We start from the raw sequence: 10,000 nt of genomic DNA, 5'->3' as shown, positions 1-10,000 counted from the left end.
TTTTTACGGGGTCTCTGGACCAAATAAAAACGATCTGTCGAGTCAGAATTCCAAAAATCGAAAATTCCCGAAATTTCTGTACTTAAGAGGCGGGGCGCCCACTATCGACAAAAGTGTGCCGAAACCCACAAACGTTGTGTTACGCGCGCTAAAATAAATACAAGCCTGATCGCTGAAAATGTATTCTATTTGAATAAGGTAAGTATCAACACCAAGGAAGCAATTCCTTTATTATAAATTCATACTCTGACATTGCGCTAATATTGCTCGTGATTGTTATTTAGTTAAAAGATATAATTTATATTACTTTTATTTTATTTTTATTTTACTTCTATATAATAATTATTTTATATTTTATTAAAAAATTTCTTGTTTAGTTTCTAAGCAACCACAGTTACGTTTATATGTTTAATTCTATTGTATTTTATATTTATCGATAATTTAATAAAAGTTTTAAAAGACTATTCTGGTTTTCCACGCTCTCTTCAAAAATGTGAGTTCTTTTAATTCTTCCACTTAATTATTCATTTTAAAGTAAACAACTAGTTATACATATTATTATAATGTATGTGTATTATATACTATCATTTTATAACATAAACATAGTTGAGTTATTAAATTAAACGTCAAATATTTTATTACCTTAAATTAAGTTATATTTATTATATAATCTATAATTATAAGTTATATAATTATAAGTTATAAATTATTTATTCGTAAAATCTGATGTAGTATGAGATATTCTTTAGAAAACTATAACTAACTATAAATATTCTTGTATATATAAGTCCATCTATAAATAGAACAATGAGAAATAGTAAAACAAACTAAACACAACATGTTACCGAAATGTTTATTTTAACAATATTTTTTATTTAGTTTAATCACTTAATAAACTTTACTTCTAATTATCATAGTATTAAATATAGAATATAGTTAACAATCTTTTAAACAAAGTTTTTAATAAAGTTGCAGGGAGTAATTGTAATTAAAACACCAAAAAAAAAAGGTTTTAATAAAAAAATACTTACATCAAGTTAAAATTTTATAAGGAATAATTTTAAAATATCAAATCGATTGTAAATTAAGTGCAAATAGGTTTTTTAAACAAACCGAAGGGTTTATAAAGGCTTGTAAACGCTTTCAAACGCCTACGACCATACCACACTGAGCACACCCCATCTCGTCCGATCTGGGAAGTTAAGCAGTGTCGGGCGTGGTTAGTACTTAGATGGGTGACCGCTTGGGAATACCACGTGCCGTAGGCTTTTACTTTTTGAATTCATCTTTTTTGTTTTATTTTTCTTTCTGACCTATTTATACTTATTACTCGTTTATTTACATTTCTTTAACGCTTAAAAGAAAAGAAAATTCTAGTTATTAGAAAACAAAAACCTTAGCCAATCAGATAACGTTATTTGCTGTTTAAACCAATTAAAGCGCTAAAAAAGTGGTTTGACCAGTTTGAGATATCGAAAAAATAATGGCACCATCTTGTAGAGTACAATTTTCTGAGTTAAAATTAATACAATTAGTCTTTTATACTAAAACTTAAAAGTCTTTTTGTCCACAAACAACTAAAAGCCTGGCTACTTGAAAAATCAAACAAAAATAAATTTTGAACTTTTGTATTGTGAGTCATAATAAGTTATTTACTGTTACCAACAGATACTAGCAAAAGCTTTTTAAAGTTTTGTATTAACTTAATGTATTTGTAATTACTTTTACTTAAAAGAGACTATTGAGTTACGTTTACTTAGTTTACTTTTGTATGTGTATTAAATATATAGCAATTTTGTTTGAACTTAAATAAGGACTATTAAACTTTTAAAAGAAAACTATCAAAGTTTACTAACTCAAAAGCTAAATCTTAGTTTTATTGTTATAAACATTTATGTTGTAATTTACTAATAACTAAATGAGTTTATTTCAAACAAAAAGAATTAAATAATGTTATGTCAAGCCTACTATATGAGGTATATAGGTATATAAGGTATACAAGCTTATGTTTGAAAGTTATAATAATAAAAATAAAAATAAATATTTAGTTGGTAAAATTTGTATGTTTTAATATGCTTTGAAATTAGAGTTAGTATAGAAGTTTTTTTTTAAATATAATAAATATAAATATTTAGTTACTAATAATAAACTAAAATACCAATTTTGTAGTTATTACAAAAAAAAAACTTATCTTACTTAAAGTTCACTGTAATTGAAATATTATACAAAAGCTTCATTATTATAAGCTTTGAATAACTTTACTTCATAACTATATTCATGTTTGCATATTTAAACTATAAAAAGTTAGTGTTTTGTGTATTGACTTTATGATTATTTTATTTTAGTAACTGTTAGTTTTATACTTTAATAAAAGAAATATGGTTAACAAGTAAGTTAAAAATGAAAGAAGCCTAAAAAAAACACACTAATTAACTGCTTATTCAATAGTTTGATTATTTAATTATTTTTCTGTTATATAGTTTAATCTTATTGTATAAAAAATACAGAGGTTTAAAGTAAGTTTGAATAAAAATAAAACAAAACATATAAAATAAGCATTAGTTCAAATACATAGTTTTTTTTTTAATGTTCGCGATGGAGAAAACAATGGAGAAAATTTAATTCTTTAATAATAAGTAGTAATTTAAATAAAAAATAATACAAATAAAGTTATACAATATATATACAATAGTTTGTCAAACTAGGCAAAAAAGAGTAGGCCACCACTACAATCCAATGTTCCAACTGGAAATTCAATGAGATCGTTACTGTACTTGTGATGAACGTTGATAATCCCCAAGATTGTAAGTCGAAGGCCTTACCCAACCTAACCAGCGCACTGGTTTTCTTACAACTGAATTAATCAACATTTAATATTGAATATAATCATTATTGATAGATAGAGGAATGTTGACAATCAACAACAGATTGTAAGTCAAAGGCATTACTCGACCCAAGTACCCACAACCTAGATTGAACAACATTTATTAGATAGATTTGTTTATTGATAGATAGAGGAATATTGACAATCCACAACAGATTGTAAGTCAAAGGCATTACTCGACCCAAGTACCCACAACCTAGATTGAACAACATTTGTTAGATAGATTTGTTAGATAGATAGATAGATAGTACAGTATAATCTCAAAGAATTTGAAGTTGAACATTGAACAATAGTGGCCACCATTTCAGGCCTGCTGGCAGCTAGATTACAGCCCCCGGCTACGCAGACCTGCAATATTGATGAAAAAAAACAGTATATATATTTCCGAATCTGAATTTGAGTACTTTTTATATATTATTAACAAAATTTTTTAGGGGTAATATCTGTTTAGTTTTTTAATATATCTTTAAAATAAAACACTAAGTTAATAATATAATAATAATAAAATAATAATATTTTGTTTTTAATTCGTTAATAAAATTATTTAATAATATTATATATTAAATGTATATAATAAGTTTAAGTAATAAAATAAATATAATATAACAAATATATTGTATAATAATAATTTTAAAATTAGTAAAAAAAAAATAAACATAGTTGAGTTATCAAATTAAAAAAACTAGAACGTCAAGTATTTAATTACTAAAATTAATTTAATTAAAAAAAAATCTCAGGTAGTCTAAAATGTCAGGAATTATTTAAAAATAAATATATATATAAATATAAATTTAAAACTTATTATATTGAAAAGATTGATGAATAATACTCTTGAATGTATGCAATGTTTGTATTTGTAATGCAATAACATAAATGGATAGATCAATGACAAATTGTAAACATATTGTATTATTTTATTTTACGATTTTATTTTATTTATTTAGTTTAATAATTCAATAAACTTTACTTCTACTTGTCCTGGTCTTAGGTAATTTATAGATAGCAATTATTTAAACAAACACTTTTGTACAGTTACAATACAGTTTTAGTACAGTTTGGGAGTAACTGTTGATAAAAAAAAGAAAAAAAAAGGTTAATTCAGGTTAAAATTTTATAAGGATTAATTTTAAAATATCAAATCGATTGTAAATCAAGTGCAAATAGGTTTTTTAAACAAACCGAAGGGTTTATAAAGGCTTGTAAACGCTTTCAAACGCCTACGACCATACCACACTGAGCACACCCCATCTCGTCCGATCTGGGAAGTTAAGCAGTGTCGGGCGTGGTTAGTACTTAGATGGGTGACCGCTTGGGAATACCACGTGCCGTAGGCTTTTGCCTTTTGAATTCATCTTTTTTGTACTATTTTTCTTTCTGACCTATTTATACTTATTACTCGTTTATTTACATTTCTTTAACGCTTAAAAGAAAAGTAAATTCTAGTTATTAGCAAATAAAAACGTAAGCCAATCAGATAACGTTATTTGCTGTTTAAACCAATTAGAGCGCTAAAAAAGTGGTTTGACCAGGTTGAGATATCGAAAAAATAATGGCACCATCTTGTAGAGTACAATTTTCTGAGTTAAAATTAATACAATTAGTCATTTATACTAAAACTTTAAAGTCTTTTTGTCCATAAACAAATAAAAGCGTAGCTACTTGAAAAATCAAACGAAAATAAATTTTGCACTTTTGTATTGTGAGTCATAATAAGTTATTTACTGTTACCAACAGATACTAGCAAAAGCTTTTTAAAGTTTTGTATTAACTTAATGTATTTGTACTTAGTTTAAATTAATAGAGTTTATTTGGTTTACTTTATTATGTGTATTGAATGTGCTAGTATCTAAAAATAAATACAACTAAAACAAAACAAACAAGGAGAGTACTTGAATAGAACCAACACAATTTACAGACCAGTTGTGTACTAAATTTAAAGCAATTCTGAATAGTGAATATGCAATTATTATTATAAGTTCAAAGTTCACTTTAATTTAAATTAATGTATTTTTTAAATTGGTTTTATTTAATAGATAGTAGTGAATTACTTTATTTAATTTACTTTAGTAAGTGTTGTATAACTTTATTTGAACCAGAAGCAAAACGGGATTATACTTTCAATAAACTACACAATTTACAGACCAGTTGTGTACTAAATTTAAAGCAATTCTGAATAGTGAATATGCAATTATTATTATAAGTTCAAAGTTCACTTTAATTTAAATTAATGTATTTAATAGATAGTAGTGAATTACTTTATTTAATTTACTTTAGTATGTGTTGTATAACTTTATTTAAACCAGAAGCAAAACGGGATTATACTTTCAATAAACTACACAACTTACAGACCAGTTGTGTACTAAATAAAAAGCTATTGTGAATAGTGAATATGCAATTATTATTATAAGTTTATAAGTTTACAGTTTACAAAAGCTTTACAATTTAGTTATTATTTTGTTCATATTTGCATATCTAATTTATGAAAAGTTAGTGTTATGTGTATTGGCTTTTTAATTTCTTTATTTGTAGAACTGTTAGTTTTATATTCTAAAGAAACATGTTTAAATAAATATGTTTAACAAGTAACTTAAAAATGGAAGAAATATATTGTATATATTGAACTATTTATATTTATTCTAGCTATTTGCTTAGTGTATTTATTAATGTGATTATTTTATGTTGTTGTTTGTCTTATAGTTTAATCGTATTGTGTTTAAATATATATAACAAATACAGAGGTTTAAAGTAAGTTTAAATGAAAATAAAATAAGACATATAGTTGAAATATAAGTTTAAAAAAATAGTTTTTTATTTTATTTCTTTGTTTGTTTGATTGTTTGTTTATTATATAATCGCGACGTTTCATTTTATTACTTTTAAGCATACTAAATATAATAATAGGTATAGTTATAGGAAAAATTCAATTAGTTTCTAATGTAATAAAAAAGTTTATTTCCACAAATAAATAAATACCTGAAAAATCAAATGAAAAATAAATTTCGCACTCTTGTATTGTGAGTCATAATAGGTTATTTACTGTTACCAACAGATACTAGCAAAGGCTTTTTAAAGTTCTATGTTAATTCAATGTATTTGTACTTAGTTTTATTAAAATGACAGTATTGATGGTTACGTTTATTAAGTATGTTTATTTAACGTTATGTAACTCAAGTAAAACCAGAAGCAAAAAGGGAGACTACTTTAAATAAACTACATCATTTATTGTTATATATAACTCTAATAAAACCAGAAGCAAAAAGGGAGACTACTTTAAATGAACTACACAAATTAAAAATATATTATCAAATATAAATCAATCGTGTTGTGTTTCAAAATACATGTTTCAAATAATGTTTTACAAGTATTTATCAGTTATTTAGTTTTCTTTTTATAGTTTAGCCGTATTGTTTTATTTATTTGTTATTATTTTTATTTAATTGTTTGCTTATTATATTTATCGCGATGTGCTTAAAAGAATAGAACAAATACAAAAGTTTAAATTGTAAGTTTTAAATAAAATAAAATGAAACGTACAAAATAAGCTTATGATTTATTATTATTATTATTATTATTTTTATTTCATTGTTTGTTTATTATATCTATCGCGATCTGCTTAAAAAAATAAAACGAGTATTAAGGTTTGAAAAGTAAGTTTAAATAAAAATAAAATGAAACATATAAAATAAGCTTATGTTTTTTTTTTTTTTTTCATTTTTATTTATTTTTATTTAATTGTTTGTTTATTATATTTATCGCGATCTGCTTAAAAAAATAAAACGAGTATTAAGGTTTGAAAAGTAAGTTTAAATAAAAATAAAATGAAACATATAAAATAAGCTTATGTTATTTTTTTTTTTTTTTTTTTATTATTATTATTTTTAATCAATTTTTTGTTTATTATATTTATCGCAATGTGCTTAAAACGATAAAACAAATATAAAGATTTAAAAAGTAAGTTTAAATAAAAAATAATACAAATAAAGCTTATTTATAATAAACAAACATATTTAAAACATTAAAAAAAGTAGTTTATATATATTATTTTTTATTTATTTCTTTTAAACATATTAAATAAAGTATAAAAAAAGTATTAAAACATTTAAACGTAGCATAAATAAGCTTAGAATATTAAAAAAATTGAAAAGAAACAAAGAAATTAAAAAAAAATCGGGAAAAATCGGCAAAAAAGTTCAACAGCAACATTTGAGCATCATACACGTATGCATTACTTTACACTAGTGAGAGAGACGTGTTTGTGCGTTCGGTCGACTTGGCGAGAAAGCGGGCTTAAAGCATTACTGTTTAGCACCCGAGGCGCGGCTATTGCAGCGGCGGCGAACGTGCTATGTAAACGCATCGGAGCAGCGTATGAAAAACTACAAGCGTCCAGCGGCGGTAGGCTTATAGCTTTGCGAAGTCGTCGAGACGAGTAGCCGACGCAGGCAGGCACGGCTCGAGGCGGGTAACTGCAGCAGACAGATGGCGTGTTGCTGCTGACGAGTTAACCGGCAGAAGGCAAACGGTTGGTCGGGAGAAAGAACAGTCAGTTGTATAGCTGCATGCTGCAGTCGACGCGGGCTGGCGCTTTAAACAGCAAAAGGCCGGCGCCGACTTTCAGTAACGTTCGCAAGGCTTTTAAGCCGAGTGATAGAAAAGGTCTGTATTTATACAGTAAAAACGCTCAGTCGAGCAACGGGTTTAAACGCCCTCGGATAGTTATCTGGTTGATCCTGCCAGTAGTCATATGCTTGTCTCAAAGATTAAGCCATGCAAGTGTAAGTACGAGCTCACGTACAGTGAAACTGCGAATGGCTCATTAAATCAGTTATGGTTCATTTGATTGTACGCTTTTACATGGATAACTGTGGCAATTCTAGAGCTAATACATGCGTAAAGCGCCGAACTGACGTGAGGCGCGCATTTATCAGACCAAAACTAACCGGCTTTCGGGTCGTTACAATGGTGACTCTGGATAAGCTTGCGGATCGCACGGCCTAGTGCTGGCGACATCTCATTAAAGCAACTGCCCTATCAACTATCGTCGGTACGGTATCGGCCTACCGAGGTTGTAACGGGTGACGGAGAATCAGGGTTCGATTCCGGAGAGGGAGCCTGAGAAACGGCTACCACATCCAAGGAAGGCAGCAGGCGCGCAAATTACCCATTCCCGGCTCGGGGAGGTAGTGACGAAAAATAACAATGCAGACCTCGTACGAGGTCCTGCAATTGGAATGAGTACACTTTAAACTTTTTAACGAGTATCCATTGGAGGGCAAGTCTGGTGCCAGCAGCCGCGGTAATTCCAGCTCCAAAAGTGTATATTTAAGTTGTTGCGGTTGAAAAGCTCGTAGTTGGATATAGGGACGGCGAGGTTGGTCGGTCGAAAGGCTAGCACTGGCCTCGTTGTTCTTGTTGGTCGGTGCCTTCGCGGTGCTCTTAACTGAGTGTTGCGGTGGTCCGGCAAGTTTACCTTGAAAAAATTAGAGTGTTCAAAGCAGGCTTTACGCTTGTATAATGTTGCATGGAATAATGGAATAGGACCTCGGTTCTATTTTGTTGGTTTTCGGAGCACGAGGTAATGATTAATAGGAACGGACGGGGGCATCCGTACTGTGCCGTTAGAGGTGAAATTCTTGGATCGGCGCAAGACGAACGACTGCGAAAGCATTTGCCAAGAATGTTTTCTTTAATCAAGAGCGAAAGTCAGAGGTTCGAAGACGATCAGATACCGTCCTAGTTCTGACCTTAAACGATGCCGACTAGCGATCGGGCAGTGTCGAACTTAAGAACTGTCCGGCAGCTTCCGGGAAACCAAAGTCTTTGGGTTCCGGGGGAAGTATGGTTGCAAAGCTGAAACTTAAAGGAATTGACGGAAGGGCACCACCAGGAGTGGAGCCTGCGGCTTAATTTGACTCAACACGGGAAATCTCACCCGGCCCGGACACAGCGAGGATTGACAGATTGAGAGCTCTTTCTTGATTCTGTGGGTGGTGGTGCATGGCCGTTCTTAGTTGGTGGAGCGATTTGTCTGGTTAATTCCGATAACGAACGAGACTCTTACTTGCTAAATAGCTGCTCGACCCATTGGGTCGGAGACAACTTCTTAGAGGGACTAGTGGCGTTTAGCCACACGAGATTGAGCAATAACAGGTCTGTGATGCCCTTAGATGTTCGGGGCCGCACGCGCGCTACACTGACCGGATCATCGTGTGTTCCCTAGGCCGAAAGGTCCGGGTAATCCGTTGAACCCCGGTCGTGCTAGGGATAGGGACTTGCAATTGTTTCCCTTGAACGAGGAATTCCCAGTAAGCGCGAGTCATTAGCTTGCGTTGATTACGTCCCTGCCCTTTGTACACACCGCCCGTCGCTACTACCGATTGAATGGTTTAGTGAGGTCCTCCGATTGAGCCTGGTACGTGCGGCAACGCACTCGCCGGTGTTCGAAAAGACGATCGAACTTGATCATTTAGAGGAAGTAAAAGTCGTAACAAGGTTTCCGTAGGTGAACCTGCGGAAGGATCATTAACGAATCGAAATTTGATTTCAAGCGACGTCTCTTCTTCGAAGGGACCGAGCCCTGTAACTGTTATAGTTCGGTCGCGTTGCTTCCTGACAGCGGGAGTAATAATTCAGCACGCAAGTGCTGGCGCGGCCGCTTCTTTTTGAACACGATTTTTTGGTTGCATTGAGATTGATTAACACGAGAGATCTCTTAGCGGTGGATCACTCGGCTCGAGCGTCGATGAAGGACGGAGCTAGCTCCGAGAAGTAATGTGAATTGCAGGACACATTGAGCATCGATATTCTGAACGCGTATTGCGGCCTCGGGTAATCCTGGGGCCACGTCCGTCTCAGGGTCTTTAACACACCGATCCTTTCATTAGTTTGAAAGTGCCTGCGACTCGTTTCTTAATTAAGGAGCGTGTCGTCAAAGACAGCTGGTCTGGCGATTTCACAGCTGAAGCGTGAGCAGCCTGCTGGCCTCGGGTGAGGTAGCAACGACGGTAGGTGCTCGAGAATAAGTTAAGTGACTTCAAAAGGCCGACGTACAAAGCGCATGTACTTTTATAGTACATCACTTTTGACCTGAGATCGGGCGGGACGACCCGCTGAACT

The 10,000-nt window shown here is 31.3% G+C and overlaps 5 non-coding genes across 5 annotated transcripts in view; all 5 read left to right on the top strand.

Moving 5' to 3' along the window:
- The first annotated feature begins 1,149 nt into the window (after positions 1-1,149).
- Positions 1,150-1,268, top strand: LOC145845578 (5S ribosomal RNA). The gene has a single exon (XR_014370439.1). It is a non-coding gene; the product is annotated as a 5S ribosomal RNA (ribosomal RNA).
- A 2,831-nt stretch (positions 1,269-4,099) lies between these two features.
- Positions 4,100-4,218, top strand: LOC145845573 (5S ribosomal RNA). Its single transcript, XR_014370434.1, has one exon. It is a non-coding gene; the product is annotated as a 5S ribosomal RNA (ribosomal RNA).
- Positions 4,219-7,601: 3,383 nt separating this feature from the next.
- Positions 7,602-9,409, top strand: LOC145845568 (small subunit ribosomal RNA). The gene has a single exon (XR_014370430.1). It is a non-coding gene; the product is annotated as a small subunit ribosomal RNA (ribosomal RNA).
- Positions 9,410-9,591: 182 nt separating this feature from the next.
- On the top strand, positions 9,592-9,744 carry LOC145845606 (5.8S ribosomal RNA). Its single transcript, XR_014370463.1, has one exon. It is a non-coding gene; the product is annotated as a 5.8S ribosomal RNA (ribosomal RNA).
- A 222-nt stretch (positions 9,745-9,966) lies between these two features.
- Positions 9,967-10,000, top strand: part of LOC145845582 (large subunit ribosomal RNA) — a 3,631-nt gene continuing 3,597 nt past the window's right edge. The window contains exon 1 of the ribosomal RNA XR_014370443.1: positions 9,967-10,000. This exon is cut by the window's right edge and continues 3,597 nt beyond it. This is a non-coding gene — a ribosomal RNA (large subunit ribosomal RNA).

Source organism: Thalia democratica, unplaced genomic scaffold (genome assembly GCF_965202585.1).
Source record: "Thalia democratica unplaced genomic scaffold, ktThaDemo2.hap1.1 HAP1_SCAFFOLD_94, whole genome shotgun sequence".
In the NCBI taxonomy this organism is placed as follows: domain Eukaryota; kingdom Metazoa; phylum Chordata; class Thaliacea; order Salpida; family Salpidae; genus Thalia; species Thalia democratica.
Note: the sequence above shows the minus strand (reverse complement) of the source record. Positions and strands in the feature narration are given on the sequence as shown.